General features: G+C 49.5%; 51 non-coding genes across 51 annotated transcripts; all 51 read left to right on the forward strand.

Moving 5' to 3' along the window:
* The first annotated feature begins 34 nt into the window (after positions 1–34).
* On the forward strand, positions 35–153 carry LOC138969810 (5S ribosomal RNA). Its single transcript, XR_011456604.1, has one exon. It is a non-coding gene; the product is annotated as a 5S ribosomal RNA (ribosomal RNA).
* Positions 154–228: 75 nt separating this feature from the next.
* On the forward strand, positions 229–347 carry LOC138969811 (5S ribosomal RNA). The gene has a single exon (XR_011456605.1). It is a non-coding gene; the product is annotated as a 5S ribosomal RNA (ribosomal RNA).
* A 75-nt stretch (positions 348–422) lies between these two features.
* On the forward strand, positions 423–541 carry LOC138969812 (5S ribosomal RNA). The gene has a single exon (XR_011456606.1). It is a non-coding gene; the product is annotated as a 5S ribosomal RNA (ribosomal RNA).
* Positions 542–616: 75 nt separating this feature from the next.
* Positions 617–735, forward strand: LOC138969813 (5S ribosomal RNA). Its single transcript, XR_011456607.1, has one exon. It is a non-coding gene; the product is annotated as a 5S ribosomal RNA (ribosomal RNA).
* Positions 736–810: 75 nt separating this feature from the next.
* On the forward strand, positions 811–929 carry LOC138969815 (5S ribosomal RNA). The gene has a single exon (XR_011456609.1). It is a non-coding gene; the product is annotated as a 5S ribosomal RNA (ribosomal RNA).
* A 75-nt stretch (positions 930–1,004) lies between these two features.
* Positions 1,005–1,123, forward strand: LOC138969816 (5S ribosomal RNA). The gene has a single exon (XR_011456610.1). It is a non-coding gene; the product is annotated as a 5S ribosomal RNA (ribosomal RNA).
* A 75-nt stretch (positions 1,124–1,198) lies between these two features.
* LOC138969817 (5S ribosomal RNA) lies at positions 1,199–1,317 on the forward strand. Its single transcript, XR_011456611.1, has one exon. It is a non-coding gene; the product is annotated as a 5S ribosomal RNA (ribosomal RNA).
* Positions 1,318–1,392: 75 nt separating this feature from the next.
* Positions 1,393–1,511, forward strand: LOC138969818 (5S ribosomal RNA). The gene has a single exon (XR_011456612.1). It is a non-coding gene; the product is annotated as a 5S ribosomal RNA (ribosomal RNA).
* A 75-nt stretch (positions 1,512–1,586) lies between these two features.
* LOC138969819 (5S ribosomal RNA) lies at positions 1,587–1,705 on the forward strand. Its single transcript, XR_011456613.1, has one exon. It is a non-coding gene; the product is annotated as a 5S ribosomal RNA (ribosomal RNA).
* A 75-nt stretch (positions 1,706–1,780) lies between these two features.
* LOC138969820 (5S ribosomal RNA) lies at positions 1,781–1,899 on the forward strand. The gene has a single exon (XR_011456614.1). It is a non-coding gene; the product is annotated as a 5S ribosomal RNA (ribosomal RNA).
* Positions 1,900–1,974: 75 nt separating this feature from the next.
* On the forward strand, positions 1,975–2,093 carry LOC138969821 (5S ribosomal RNA). The gene has a single exon (XR_011456615.1). It is a non-coding gene; the product is annotated as a 5S ribosomal RNA (ribosomal RNA).
* A 75-nt stretch (positions 2,094–2,168) lies between these two features.
* LOC138969822 (5S ribosomal RNA) lies at positions 2,169–2,287 on the forward strand. Its single transcript, XR_011456616.1, has one exon. It is a non-coding gene; the product is annotated as a 5S ribosomal RNA (ribosomal RNA).
* Positions 2,288–2,362: 75 nt separating this feature from the next.
* Positions 2,363–2,481, forward strand: LOC138969823 (5S ribosomal RNA). Its single transcript, XR_011456617.1, has one exon. It is a non-coding gene; the product is annotated as a 5S ribosomal RNA (ribosomal RNA).
* A 75-nt stretch (positions 2,482–2,556) lies between these two features.
* Positions 2,557–2,675, forward strand: LOC138969824 (5S ribosomal RNA). The gene has a single exon (XR_011456618.1). It is a non-coding gene; the product is annotated as a 5S ribosomal RNA (ribosomal RNA).
* A 75-nt stretch (positions 2,676–2,750) lies between these two features.
* On the forward strand, positions 2,751–2,869 carry LOC138969826 (5S ribosomal RNA). The gene has a single exon (XR_011456620.1). It is a non-coding gene; the product is annotated as a 5S ribosomal RNA (ribosomal RNA).
* Positions 2,870–2,944: 75 nt separating this feature from the next.
* Positions 2,945–3,063, forward strand: LOC138969827 (5S ribosomal RNA). The gene has a single exon (XR_011456621.1). It is a non-coding gene; the product is annotated as a 5S ribosomal RNA (ribosomal RNA).
* Positions 3,064–3,138: 75 nt separating this feature from the next.
* LOC138969828 (5S ribosomal RNA) lies at positions 3,139–3,257 on the forward strand. Its single transcript, XR_011456622.1, has one exon. It is a non-coding gene; the product is annotated as a 5S ribosomal RNA (ribosomal RNA).
* Positions 3,258–3,332: 75 nt separating this feature from the next.
* Positions 3,333–3,451, forward strand: LOC138969829 (5S ribosomal RNA). The gene has a single exon (XR_011456623.1). It is a non-coding gene; the product is annotated as a 5S ribosomal RNA (ribosomal RNA).
* Positions 3,452–3,526: 75 nt separating this feature from the next.
* Positions 3,527–3,645, forward strand: LOC138969831 (5S ribosomal RNA). Its single transcript, XR_011456624.1, has one exon. It is a non-coding gene; the product is annotated as a 5S ribosomal RNA (ribosomal RNA).
* A 75-nt stretch (positions 3,646–3,720) lies between these two features.
* LOC138969833 (5S ribosomal RNA) lies at positions 3,721–3,839 on the forward strand. Its single transcript, XR_011456626.1, has one exon. It is a non-coding gene; the product is annotated as a 5S ribosomal RNA (ribosomal RNA).
* Positions 3,840–3,914: 75 nt separating this feature from the next.
* Positions 3,915–4,033, forward strand: LOC138969834 (5S ribosomal RNA). Its single transcript, XR_011456627.1, has one exon. It is a non-coding gene; the product is annotated as a 5S ribosomal RNA (ribosomal RNA).
* Positions 4,034–4,108: 75 nt separating this feature from the next.
* Positions 4,109–4,227, forward strand: LOC138969835 (5S ribosomal RNA). The gene has a single exon (XR_011456628.1). It is a non-coding gene; the product is annotated as a 5S ribosomal RNA (ribosomal RNA).
* Positions 4,228–4,302: 75 nt separating this feature from the next.
* On the forward strand, positions 4,303–4,421 carry LOC138969836 (5S ribosomal RNA). The gene has a single exon (XR_011456630.1). It is a non-coding gene; the product is annotated as a 5S ribosomal RNA (ribosomal RNA).
* Positions 4,422–4,496: 75 nt separating this feature from the next.
* On the forward strand, positions 4,497–4,615 carry LOC138969837 (5S ribosomal RNA). The gene has a single exon (XR_011456631.1). It is a non-coding gene; the product is annotated as a 5S ribosomal RNA (ribosomal RNA).
* Positions 4,616–4,690: 75 nt separating this feature from the next.
* On the forward strand, positions 4,691–4,809 carry LOC138969839 (5S ribosomal RNA). Its single transcript, XR_011456633.1, has one exon. It is a non-coding gene; the product is annotated as a 5S ribosomal RNA (ribosomal RNA).
* Positions 4,810–4,884: 75 nt separating this feature from the next.
* On the forward strand, positions 4,885–5,003 carry LOC138969840 (5S ribosomal RNA). Its single transcript, XR_011456634.1, has one exon. It is a non-coding gene; the product is annotated as a 5S ribosomal RNA (ribosomal RNA).
* A 75-nt stretch (positions 5,004–5,078) lies between these two features.
* On the forward strand, positions 5,079–5,197 carry LOC138969842 (5S ribosomal RNA). The gene has a single exon (XR_011456635.1). It is a non-coding gene; the product is annotated as a 5S ribosomal RNA (ribosomal RNA).
* A 75-nt stretch (positions 5,198–5,272) lies between these two features.
* Positions 5,273–5,391, forward strand: LOC138969843 (5S ribosomal RNA). Its single transcript, XR_011456636.1, has one exon. It is a non-coding gene; the product is annotated as a 5S ribosomal RNA (ribosomal RNA).
* Positions 5,392–5,466: 75 nt separating this feature from the next.
* On the forward strand, positions 5,467–5,585 carry LOC138969844 (5S ribosomal RNA). Its single transcript, XR_011456637.1, has one exon. It is a non-coding gene; the product is annotated as a 5S ribosomal RNA (ribosomal RNA).
* A 75-nt stretch (positions 5,586–5,660) lies between these two features.
* Positions 5,661–5,779, forward strand: LOC138969845 (5S ribosomal RNA). Its single transcript, XR_011456638.1, has one exon. It is a non-coding gene; the product is annotated as a 5S ribosomal RNA (ribosomal RNA).
* A 75-nt stretch (positions 5,780–5,854) lies between these two features.
* On the forward strand, positions 5,855–5,973 carry LOC138969846 (5S ribosomal RNA). Its single transcript, XR_011456639.1, has one exon. It is a non-coding gene; the product is annotated as a 5S ribosomal RNA (ribosomal RNA).
* A 75-nt stretch (positions 5,974–6,048) lies between these two features.
* Positions 6,049–6,167, forward strand: LOC138969847 (5S ribosomal RNA). The gene has a single exon (XR_011456640.1). It is a non-coding gene; the product is annotated as a 5S ribosomal RNA (ribosomal RNA).
* A 75-nt stretch (positions 6,168–6,242) lies between these two features.
* On the forward strand, positions 6,243–6,361 carry LOC138969848 (5S ribosomal RNA). The gene has a single exon (XR_011456641.1). It is a non-coding gene; the product is annotated as a 5S ribosomal RNA (ribosomal RNA).
* A 75-nt stretch (positions 6,362–6,436) lies between these two features.
* Positions 6,437–6,555, forward strand: LOC138969849 (5S ribosomal RNA). Its single transcript, XR_011456642.1, has one exon. It is a non-coding gene; the product is annotated as a 5S ribosomal RNA (ribosomal RNA).
* Positions 6,556–6,630: 75 nt separating this feature from the next.
* Positions 6,631–6,749, forward strand: LOC138969851 (5S ribosomal RNA). Its single transcript, XR_011456644.1, has one exon. It is a non-coding gene; the product is annotated as a 5S ribosomal RNA (ribosomal RNA).
* A 75-nt stretch (positions 6,750–6,824) lies between these two features.
* LOC138969852 (5S ribosomal RNA) lies at positions 6,825–6,943 on the forward strand. The gene has a single exon (XR_011456645.1). It is a non-coding gene; the product is annotated as a 5S ribosomal RNA (ribosomal RNA).
* Positions 6,944–7,018: 75 nt separating this feature from the next.
* Positions 7,019–7,137, forward strand: LOC138969853 (5S ribosomal RNA). The gene has a single exon (XR_011456646.1). It is a non-coding gene; the product is annotated as a 5S ribosomal RNA (ribosomal RNA).
* Positions 7,138–7,212: 75 nt separating this feature from the next.
* Positions 7,213–7,331, forward strand: LOC138969854 (5S ribosomal RNA). Its single transcript, XR_011456647.1, has one exon. It is a non-coding gene; the product is annotated as a 5S ribosomal RNA (ribosomal RNA).
* Positions 7,332–7,406: 75 nt separating this feature from the next.
* Positions 7,407–7,525, forward strand: LOC138969855 (5S ribosomal RNA). Its single transcript, XR_011456648.1, has one exon. It is a non-coding gene; the product is annotated as a 5S ribosomal RNA (ribosomal RNA).
* A 75-nt stretch (positions 7,526–7,600) lies between these two features.
* LOC138969856 (5S ribosomal RNA) lies at positions 7,601–7,719 on the forward strand. Its single transcript, XR_011456649.1, has one exon. It is a non-coding gene; the product is annotated as a 5S ribosomal RNA (ribosomal RNA).
* Positions 7,720–7,794: 75 nt separating this feature from the next.
* LOC138969858 (5S ribosomal RNA) lies at positions 7,795–7,913 on the forward strand. The gene has a single exon (XR_011456650.1). It is a non-coding gene; the product is annotated as a 5S ribosomal RNA (ribosomal RNA).
* A 75-nt stretch (positions 7,914–7,988) lies between these two features.
* LOC138969859 (5S ribosomal RNA) lies at positions 7,989–8,107 on the forward strand. Its single transcript, XR_011456651.1, has one exon. It is a non-coding gene; the product is annotated as a 5S ribosomal RNA (ribosomal RNA).
* Positions 8,108–8,182: 75 nt separating this feature from the next.
* Positions 8,183–8,301, forward strand: LOC138969860 (5S ribosomal RNA). Its single transcript, XR_011456652.1, has one exon. It is a non-coding gene; the product is annotated as a 5S ribosomal RNA (ribosomal RNA).
* Positions 8,302–8,376: 75 nt separating this feature from the next.
* LOC138969861 (5S ribosomal RNA) lies at positions 8,377–8,495 on the forward strand. Its single transcript, XR_011456653.1, has one exon. It is a non-coding gene; the product is annotated as a 5S ribosomal RNA (ribosomal RNA).
* A 75-nt stretch (positions 8,496–8,570) lies between these two features.
* LOC138969863 (5S ribosomal RNA) lies at positions 8,571–8,689 on the forward strand. The gene has a single exon (XR_011456655.1). It is a non-coding gene; the product is annotated as a 5S ribosomal RNA (ribosomal RNA).
* Positions 8,690–8,764: 75 nt separating this feature from the next.
* On the forward strand, positions 8,765–8,883 carry LOC138969864 (5S ribosomal RNA). The gene has a single exon (XR_011456656.1). It is a non-coding gene; the product is annotated as a 5S ribosomal RNA (ribosomal RNA).
* A 75-nt stretch (positions 8,884–8,958) lies between these two features.
* On the forward strand, positions 8,959–9,077 carry LOC138969865 (5S ribosomal RNA). Its single transcript, XR_011456657.1, has one exon. It is a non-coding gene; the product is annotated as a 5S ribosomal RNA (ribosomal RNA).
* Positions 9,078–9,152: 75 nt separating this feature from the next.
* On the forward strand, positions 9,153–9,271 carry LOC138969866 (5S ribosomal RNA). Its single transcript, XR_011456658.1, has one exon. It is a non-coding gene; the product is annotated as a 5S ribosomal RNA (ribosomal RNA).
* Positions 9,272–9,346: 75 nt separating this feature from the next.
* LOC138969867 (5S ribosomal RNA) lies at positions 9,347–9,465 on the forward strand. Its single transcript, XR_011456659.1, has one exon. It is a non-coding gene; the product is annotated as a 5S ribosomal RNA (ribosomal RNA).
* Positions 9,466–9,540: 75 nt separating this feature from the next.
* On the forward strand, positions 9,541–9,659 carry LOC138969868 (5S ribosomal RNA). The gene has a single exon (XR_011456660.1). It is a non-coding gene; the product is annotated as a 5S ribosomal RNA (ribosomal RNA).
* Positions 9,660–9,734: 75 nt separating this feature from the next.
* LOC138969869 (5S ribosomal RNA) lies at positions 9,735–9,853 on the forward strand. Its single transcript, XR_011456661.1, has one exon. It is a non-coding gene; the product is annotated as a 5S ribosomal RNA (ribosomal RNA).
* The last annotated feature ends 34 nt before the right edge of the window (positions 9,854–9,887 follow it).

Here is a 9,887-nt window from a genome sequence, read left to right on the forward strand (position 1 = left end):
AGCATTGATAGGGCTTAATTTTCACTTCACTTTCGCCAACGGCCACACCACGTTGAAAGCACCGGTTCTCGTCCGATCACCGAAGTTAAGCAACGTCGGGCCCGGTTAGTACTTGGATGGGTGACCGCCTGGGAACACCGGGTGCAGTTGGCAACCTTTATTTTATTTGATTTTGGTTAAATGTTCCTTCCCTCAGCATTGATAGGGCTTAATTTTCACTTCACTTTCGCCAACGGCCACACCACGTTGAAAGCACCGGTTCTCGTCCGATCACCGAAGTTAAGCAACGTCGGGCCCGGTTAGTACTTGGATGGGTGACCGCCTGGGAACACCGGGTGCAGTTGGCAACCTTTATTTTATTTGATTTTGGTTAAATGTTCCTTCCCTCAGCATTGATAGGGCTTAATTTTCACTTCACTTTCGCCAACGGCCACACCACGTTGAAAGCACCGGTTCTCGTCCGATCACCGAAGTTAAGCAACGTCGGGCCCGGTTAGTACTTGGATGGGTGACCGCCTGGGAACACCGGGTGCAGTTGGCAACCTTTATTTTATTTGATTTTGGTTAAATGTTCCTTCCCTCAGCATTGATAGGGCTTAATTTTCACTTCACTTTCGCCAACGGCCACACCACGTTGAAAGCACCGGTTCTCGTCCGATCACCGAAGTTAAGCAACGTCGGGCCCGGTTAGTACTTGGATGGGTGACCGCCTGGGAACACCGGGTGCAGTTGGCAACCTTTATTTTATTTGATTTTGGTTAAATGTTCCTTCCCTCAGCATTGATAGGGCTTAATTTTCACTTCACTTTCGCCAACGGCCACACCACGTTGAAAGCACCGGTTCTCGTCCGATCACCGAAGTTAAGCAACGTCGGGCCCGGTTAGTACTTGGATGGGTGACCGCCTGGGAACACCGGGTGCAGTTGGCAACCTTTATTTTATTTGATTTTGGTTAAATGTTCCTTCCCTCAGCATTGATAGGGCTTAATTTTCACTTCACTTTCGCCAACGGCCACACCACGTTGAAAGCACCGGTTCTCGTCCGATCACCGAAGTTAAGCAACGTCGGGCCCGGTTAGTACTTGGATGGGTGACCGCCTGGGAACACCGGGTGCAGTTGGCAACCTTTATTTTATTTGATTTTGGTTCAATGTTCCTTCCCTCAGCATTGATAGGGCTTAATTTTCACTTCACTTTCGCCAACGGCCACACCACGTTGAAAGCACCGGTTCTCGTCCGATCACCGAAGTTAAGCAACGTCGGGCCCGGTTAGTACTTGGATGGGTGACCGCCTGGGAACACCGGGTGCAGTTGGCAACCTTTATTTTATTTGATTTTGGTTAAATGTTCCTTCCCTCAGCATTGATAGGGCTTAATTTTCACTTCACTTTCGCCAACGGCCACACCACGTTGAAAGCACCGGTTCTCGTCCGATCACCGAAGTTAAGCAACGTCGGGCCCGGTTAGTACTTGGATGGGTGACCGCCTGGGAACACCGGGTGCAGTTGGCAACCTTTATTTTATTTGATTTTGGTTAAATGTTCCTTCCCTCAGCATTGATAGGGCTTAATTTTCACTTCACTTTCGCCAACGGCCACACCACGTTGAAAGCACCGGTTCTCGTCCGATCACCGAAGTTAAGCAACGTCGGGCCCGGTTAGTACTTGGATGGGTGACCGCCTGGGAACACCGGGTGCAGTTGGCAACCTTTATTTTATTTGATTTTGGTTAAATGTTCCTTCCCTCAGCATTGATAGGGCTTAATTTTCACTTCACTTTCGCCAACGGCCACACCACGTTGAAAGCACCGGTTCTCGTCCGATCACCGAAGTTAAGCAACGTCGGGCCCGGTTAGTACTTGGATGGGTGACCGCCTGGGAACACCGGGTGCAGTTGGCAACCTTTATTTTATTTGATTTTGGTTAAATGTTCCTTCCCTCAGCATTGATAGGGCTTAATTTTCACTTCACTTTCGCCAACGGCCACACCACGTTGAAAGCACCGGTTCTCGTCCGATCACCGAAGTTAAGCAACGTCGGGCCCGGTTAGTACTTGGATGGGTGACCGCCTGGGAACACCGGGTGCAGTTGGCAACCTTTATTTTATTTGATTTTGGTTAAATGTTCCTTCCCTCAGCATTGATAGGGCTTAATTTTCACTTCACTTTCGCCAACGGCCACACCACGTTGAAAGCACCGGTTCTCGTCCGATCACCGAAGTTAAGCAACGTCGGGCCCGGTTAGTACTTGGATGGGTGACCGCCTGGGAACACCGGGTGCAGTTGGCAACCTTTATTTTATTTGATTTTGGTTAAATGTGCCTTCCCTCAGCATTGATAGGGCTTAATTTTCACTTCACTTTCGCCAACGGCCACACCACGTTGAAAGCACCGGTTCTCGTCCGATCACCGAAGTTAAGCAACGTCGGGCCCGGTTAGTACTTGGATGGGTGACCGCCTGGGAACACCGGGTGCAGTTGGCAACCTTTATTTTATTTGATTTTGGTTAAATGTTCCTTCCCTCAGCATTGATAGGGCTTAATTTTCACTTCACTTTCGCCAACGGCCACACCACGTTGAAAGCACCGGTTCTCGTCCGATCACCGAAGTTAAGCAACGTCGGGCCCGGTTAGTACTTGGATGGGTGACCGCCTGGGAACACCGGGTGCAGTTGGCAACCTTTATTTTATTTGATTTTGGTTAAATGTTCCTTCCCTCAGCATTGATAGGGCTTAATTTTCACTTCACTTTCGCCAACGGCCACACCACGTTGAAAGCACCGGTTCTCGTCCGATCACCGAAGTTAAGCAACGTCGGGCCCGGTTAGTACTTGGATGGGTGACCGCCTGGGAACACCGGGTGCAGTTGGCAACCTTTATTTTATTTGATTTTGGTTAAATGTTCCTTCCCTCAGCATTGATAGGGCTTAATTTTCACTTCACTTTCGCCAACGGCCACACCACGTTGAAAGCACCGGTTCTCGTCCGATCACCGAAGTTAAGCAACGTCGGGCCCGGTTAGTACTTGGATGGGTGACCGCCTGGGAACACCGGGTGCAGTTGGCAACCTTTATTTTATTTGATTTTGGTTAAATGTTCCTTCCCTCAGCATTGATAGGGCTTAATTTTCACTTCACTTTCGCCAACGGCCACACCACGTTGAAAGCACCGGTTCTCGTCCGATCACCGAAGTTAAGCAACGTCGGGCCCGGTTAGTACTTGGATGGGTGACCGCCTGGGAACACCGGGTGCAGTTGGCAACCTTTATTTTATTTGATTTTGGTTAAATGTTCCTTCCCTCAGCATTGATAGGGCTTAATTTTCACTTCACTTTCGCCAACGGCCACACCACGTTGAAAGCACCGGTTCTCGTCCGATCACCGAAGTTAAGCAACGTCGGGCCCGGTTAGTACTTGGATGGGTGACCGCCTGGGAACACCGGGTGCAGTTGGCAACCTTTATTTTATTTGATTTTGGTTAAATGTTCCTTCCCTCAGCATTGATAGGGCTTAATTTTCACTTCACTTTCGCCAACGGCCACACCACGTTGAAAGCACCGGTTCTCGTCCGATCACCGAAGTTAAGCAACGTCGGGCCCGGTTAGTACTTGGATGGGTGACCGCCTGGGAACACCGGGTGCAGTTGGCAACCTTTATTTTATTTGATTTTGGTTAAATGTGCCTTCCCTCAGCATTGATAGGGCTTAATTTTCACTTCACTTTCGCCAACGGCCACACCACGTTGAAAGCACCGGTTCTCGTCCGATCACCGAAGTTAAGCAACGTCGGGCCCGGTTAGTACTTGGATGGGTGACCGCCTGGGAACACCGGGTGCAGTTGGCAACCTTTATTTTATTTGATTTTGGTTCAATGTTCCTTCCCTCAGCATTGATAGGGCTTAATTTTCACTTCACTTTCGCCAACGGCCACACCACGTTGAAAGCACCGGTTCTCGTCCGATCACCGAAGTTAAGCAACGTCGGGCCCGGTTAGTACTTGGATGGGTGACCGCCTGGGAACACCGGGTGCAGTTGGCAACCTTTATTTTATTTGATTTTGGTTAAATGTTCCTTCCCTCAGCATTGATAGGGCTTAATTTTCACTTCACTTTCGCCAACGGCCACACCACGTTGAAAGCACCGGTTCTCGTCCGATCACCGAAGTTAAGCAACGTCGGGCCCGGTTAGTACTTGGATGGGTGACCGCCTGGGAACACCGGGTGCAGTTGGCAACCTTTATTTTATTTGATTTTGGTTAAATGTTCCTTCCCTCAGCATTGATAGGGCTTAATTTTCACTTCACTTTCGCCAACGGCCACACCACGTTGAAAGCACCGGTTCTCGTCCGATCACCGAAGTTAAGCAACGTCGGGCCCGGTTAGTACTTGGATGGGTGACCGCCTGGGAACACCGGGTGCAGTTGGCAACCTTTATTTTATTTGATTTTGGTTAAATGTTCCTTCCCTCAGCATTGATAGGGCTTAATTTTCACTTCACTTTCGCCAACGGCCACACCACGTTGAAAGCACCGGTTCTCGTCCGATCACCGAAGTTAAGCAACGTCGGGCCCGGTTAGTACTTGGATGGGTGACCGCCTGGGAACACCGGGTGCAGTTGGCAACCTTTATTTTATTTGATTTTGGTTAAATGTTCCTTCCCTCAGCATTGATAGGGCTTAATTTTCACTTCACTTTCGCCAACGGCCACACCACGTTGAAAGCACCGGTTCTCGTCCGATCACCGAAGTTAAGCAACGTCGGGCCCGGTTAGTACTTGGATGGGTGACCGCCTGGGAACACCGGGTGCAGTTGGCAACCTTTATTTTATTTGATTTTGGTTAAATGTTCCTTCCCTCAGCATTGATAGGGCTTAATTTTCACTTCACTTTCGCCAACGGCCACACCACGTTGAAAGCACCGGTTCTCGTCCGATCACCGAAGTTAAGCAACGTCGGGCCCGGTTAGTACTTGGATGGGTGACCGCCTGGGAACACCGGGTGCAGTTGGCAACCTTTATTTTATTTGATTTTGGTTAAATGTTCCTTCCCTCAGCATTGATAGGGCTTAATTTTCACTTCACTTTCGCCAACGGCCACACCACGTTGAAAGCACCGGTTCTCGTCCGATCACCGAAGTTAAGCAACGTCGGGCCCGGTTAGTACTTGGATGGGTGACCGCCTGGGAACACCGGGTGCAGTTGGCAACCTTTATTTTATTTGATTTTGGTTAAATGTTCCTTCCCTCAGCATTGATAGGGCTTAATTTTCACTTCACTTTCGCCAACGGCCACACCACGTTGAAAGCACCGGTTCTCGTCCGATCACCGAAGTTAAGCAACGTCGGGCCCGGTTAGTACTTGGATGGGTGACCGCCTGGGAACACCGGGTGCAGTTGGCAACCTTTATTTTATTTGATTTTGGTTAAATGTTCCTTCCCTCAGCATTGATAGGGCTTAATTTTCACTTCACTTTCGCCAACGGCCACACCACGTTGAAAGCACCGGTTCTCGTCCGATCACCGAAGTTAAGCAACGTCGGGCCCGGTTAGTACTTGGATGGGTGACCGCCTGGGAACACCGGGTGCAGTTGGCAACCTTTATTTTATTTGATTTTGGTTAAATGTTCCTTCCCTCAGCATTGATAGGGCTTAATTTTCACTTCACTTTCGCCAACGGCCACACCACGTTGAAAGCACCGGTTCTCGTCCGATCACCGAAGTTAAGCAACGTCGGGCCCGGTTAGTACTTGGATGGGTGACCGCCTGGGAACACCGGGTGCAGTTGGCAACCTTTATTTTATTTGATTTTGGTTCAATGTTCCTTCCCTCAGCATTGATAGGGCTTAATTTTCACTTCACTTTCGCCAACGGCCACACCACGTTGAAAGCACCGGTTCTCGTCCGATCACCGAAGTTAAGCAACGTCGGGCCCGGTTAGTACTTGGATGGGTGACCGCCTGGGAACACCGGGTGCAGTTGGCAACCTTTATTTTATTTGATTTTGGTTAAATGTTCCTTCCCTCAGCATTGATAGGGCTTAATTTTCACTTCACTTTCGCCAACGGCCACACCACGTTGAAAGCACCGGTTCTCGTCCGATCACCGAAGTTAAGCAACGTCGGGCCCGGTTAGTACTTGGATGGGTGACCGCCTGGGAACACCGGGTGCAGTTGGCAACCTTTATTTTATTTGATTTTGGTTAAATGTTCCTTCCCTCAGCATTGATAGGGCTTAATTTTCACTTCACTTTCGCCAACGGCCACACCACGTTGAAAGCACCGGTTCTCGTCCGATCACCGAAGTTAAGCAACGTCGGGCCCGGTTAGTACTTGGATGGGTGACCGCCTGGGAACACCGGGTGCAGTTGGCAACCTTTATTTTATTTGATTTTGGTTAAATGTTCCTTCCCTCAGCATTGATAGGGCTTAATTTTCACTTCACTTTCGCCAACGGCCACACCACGTTGAAAGCACCGGTTCTCGTCCGATCACCGAAGTTAAGCAACGTCGGGCCCGGTTAGTACTTGGATGGGTGACCGCCTGGGAACACCGGGTGCAGTTGGCAACCTTTATTTTATTTGATTTTGGTTAAATGTTCCTTCCCTCAGCATTGATAGGGCTTAATTTTCACTTCACTTTCGCCAACGGCCACACCACGTTGAAAGCACCGGTTCTCGTCCGATCACCGAAGTTAAGCAACGTCGGGCCCGGTTAGTACTTGGATGGGTGACCGCCTGGGAACACCGGGTGCAGTTGGCAACCTTTATTTTATTTGATTTTGGTTAAATGTTCCTTCCCTCAGCATTGATAGGGCTTAATTTTCACTTCACTTTCGCCAACGGCCACACCACGTTGAAAGCACCGGTTCTCGTCCGATCACCGAAGTTAAGCAACGTCGGGCCCGGTTAGTACTTGGATGGGTGACCGCCTGGGAACACCGGGTGCAGTTGGCAACCTTTATTTTATTTGATTTTGGTTAAATGTTCCTTCCCTCAGCATTGATAGGGCTTAATTTTCACTTCACTTTCGCCAACGGCCACACCACGTTGAAAGCACCGGTTCTCGTCCGATCACCGAAGTTAAGCAACGTCGGGCCCGGTTAGTACTTGGATGGGTGACCGCCTGGGAACACCGGGTGCAGTTGGCAACCTTTATTTTATTTGATTTTGGTTAAATGTTCCTTCCCTCAGCATTGATAGGGCTTAATTTTCACTTCACTTTCGCCAACGGCCACACCACGTTGAAAGCACCGGTTCTCGTCCGATCACCGAAGTTAAGCAACGTCGGGCCCGGTTAGTACTTGGATGGGTGACCGCCTGGGAACACCGGGTGCAGTTGGCAACCTTTATTTTATTTGATTTTGGTTAAATGTTCCTTCCCTCAGCATTGATAGGGCTTAATTTTCACTTCACTTTCGCCAACGGCCACACCACGTTGAAAGCACCGGTTCTCGTCCGATCACCGAAGTTAAGCAACGTCGGGCCCGGTTAGTACTTGGATGGGTGACCGCCTGGGAACACCGGGTGCAGTTGGCAACCTTTATTTTATTTGATTTTGGTTAAATGTTCCTTCCCTCAGCATTGATAGGGCTTAATTTTCACTTCACTTTCGCCAACGGCCACACCACGTTGAAAGCACCGGTTCTCGTCCGATCACCGAAGTTAAGCAACGTCGGGCCCGGTTAGTACTTGGATGGGTGACCGCCTGGGAACACCGGGTGCAGTTGGCAACCTTTATTTTATTTGATTTTGGTTAAATGTTCCTTCCCTCAGCATTGATAGGGCTTAATTTTCACTTCACTTTCGCCAACGGCCACACCACGTTGAAAGCACCGGTTCTCGTCCGATCACCGAAGTTAAGCAACGTCGGGCCCGGTTAGTACTTGGATGGGTGACCGCCTGGGAACACCGGGTGCAGTTGGCAACCTTTATTTTATTTGATTTTGGTTAAATGTGCCTTCCCTCAGCATTGATAGGGCTTAATTTTCACTTCACTTTCGCCAACGGCCACACCACGTTGAAAGCACCGGTTCTCGTCCGATCACCGAAGTTAAGCAACGTCGGGCCCGGTTAGTACTTGGATGGGTGACCGCCTGGGAACACCGGGTGCAGTTGGCAACCTTTATTTTATTTGATTTTGGTTAAATGTTCCTTCCCTCAGCATTGATAGGGCTTAATTTTCACTTCACTTTCGCCAACGGCCACACCACGTTGAAAGCACCGGTTCTCGTCCGATCACCGAAGTTAAGCAACGTCGGGCCCGGTTAGTACTTGGATGGGTGACCGCCTGGGAACACCGGGTGCAGTTGGCAACCTTTATTTTATTTGATTTTGGTTAAATGTTCCTTCCCTCAGCATTGATAGGGCTTAATTTTCACTTCACTTTCGCCAACGGCCACACCACGTTGAAAGCACCGGTTCTCGTCCGATCACCGAAGTTAAGCAACGTCGGGCCCGGTTAGTACTTGGATGGGTGACCGCCTGGGAACACCGGGTGCAGTTGGCAACCTTTATTTTATTTGATTTTGGTTAAATGTTCCTTCCCTCAGCATTGATAGGGCTTAATTTTCACTTCACTTTCGCCAACGGCCACACCACGTTGAAAGCACCGGTTCTCGTCCGATCACCGAAGTTAAGCAACGTCGGGCCCGGTTAGTACTTGGATGGGTGACCGCCTGGGAACACCGGGTGCAGTTGGCAACCTTTATTTTATTTGATTTTGGTTAAATGTTCCTTCCCTCAGCATTGATAGGGCTTAATTTTCACTTCACTTTCGCCAACGGCCACACCACGTTGAAAGCACCGGTTCTCGTCCGATCACCGAAGTTAAGCAACGTCGGGCCCGGTTAGTACTTGGATGGGTGACCGCCTGGGAACACCGGGTGCAGTTGGCAACCTTTATTTTATTTGATTTTGGTTAAATGTTCCTTCCCTCAGCATTGATAGGGCTTAATTTTCACTTCACTTTCGCCAACGGCCACACCACGTTGAAAGCACCGGTTCTCGTCCGATCACCGAAGTTAAGCAACGTCGGGCCCGGTTAGTACTTGGATGGGTGACCGCCTGGGAACACCGGGTGCAGTTGGCAACCTTTATTTTATTTGATTTTGGTTAAATGTTCCTTCCCTCAGCATTGATAGGGCTTAATTTTCACTTCACTTTCGCCAACGGCCACACCACGTTGAAAGCACCGGTTCTCGTCCGATCACCGAAGTTAAGCAACGTCGGGCCCGGTTAGTACTTGGATGGGTGACCGCCTGGGAACACCGGGTGCAGTTGGCAACCTTTATTTTATTTGATTTTGGTTAAATGTTCCTTCCCTCAGCATTGATAGGGCTTAATTTTCACTTCACTTTCGCCAACGGCCACACCACGTTGAAAGCACCGGTTCTCGTCCGATCACCGAAGTTAAGCAACGTCGGGCCCGGTTAGTACTTGGATGGGTGACCGCCTGGGAACACCGGGTGCAGTTGGCAACCTTTATTTTATTTGATTTTGGTTAAATGTTCCTTCCCTCAGCATTGATAGGGCTTAATTTTCACTTCACTTTCGCCAACGGCCACACCACGTTGAAAGCACCGGTTCTCGTCCGATCACCGAAGTTAAGCAACGTCGGGCCCGGTTAGTACTTGGATGGGTGACCGCCTGGGAACACCGGGTGCAGTTGGCAACCTTTATTTTATTTGATTTTGGTTAAATGTTCCTTCCCTCAGCATTGATAGGGCTTAATTTTCACTTCACTTTCGCCAACGGCCACACCACGTTGAAAGCACCGGTTCTCGTCCGATCACCGAAGTTAAGCAACGTCGGGCCCGGTTAGTACTTGGATGGGTGACCGCCTGGGAACACCGGGTGCAGTTGGCAACCTTTATTTTATTTGATTTTGGTTAAATGTTCC

The sequence above is a fragment of the Littorina saxatilis genome, linkage group LG6, assembly GCF_037325665.1.
Source record: "Littorina saxatilis isolate snail1 linkage group LG6, US_GU_Lsax_2.0, whole genome shotgun sequence".
NCBI classification, from domain to species: Eukaryota; Metazoa; Mollusca; class Gastropoda; order Littorinimorpha; family Littorinidae; genus Littorina; species Littorina saxatilis.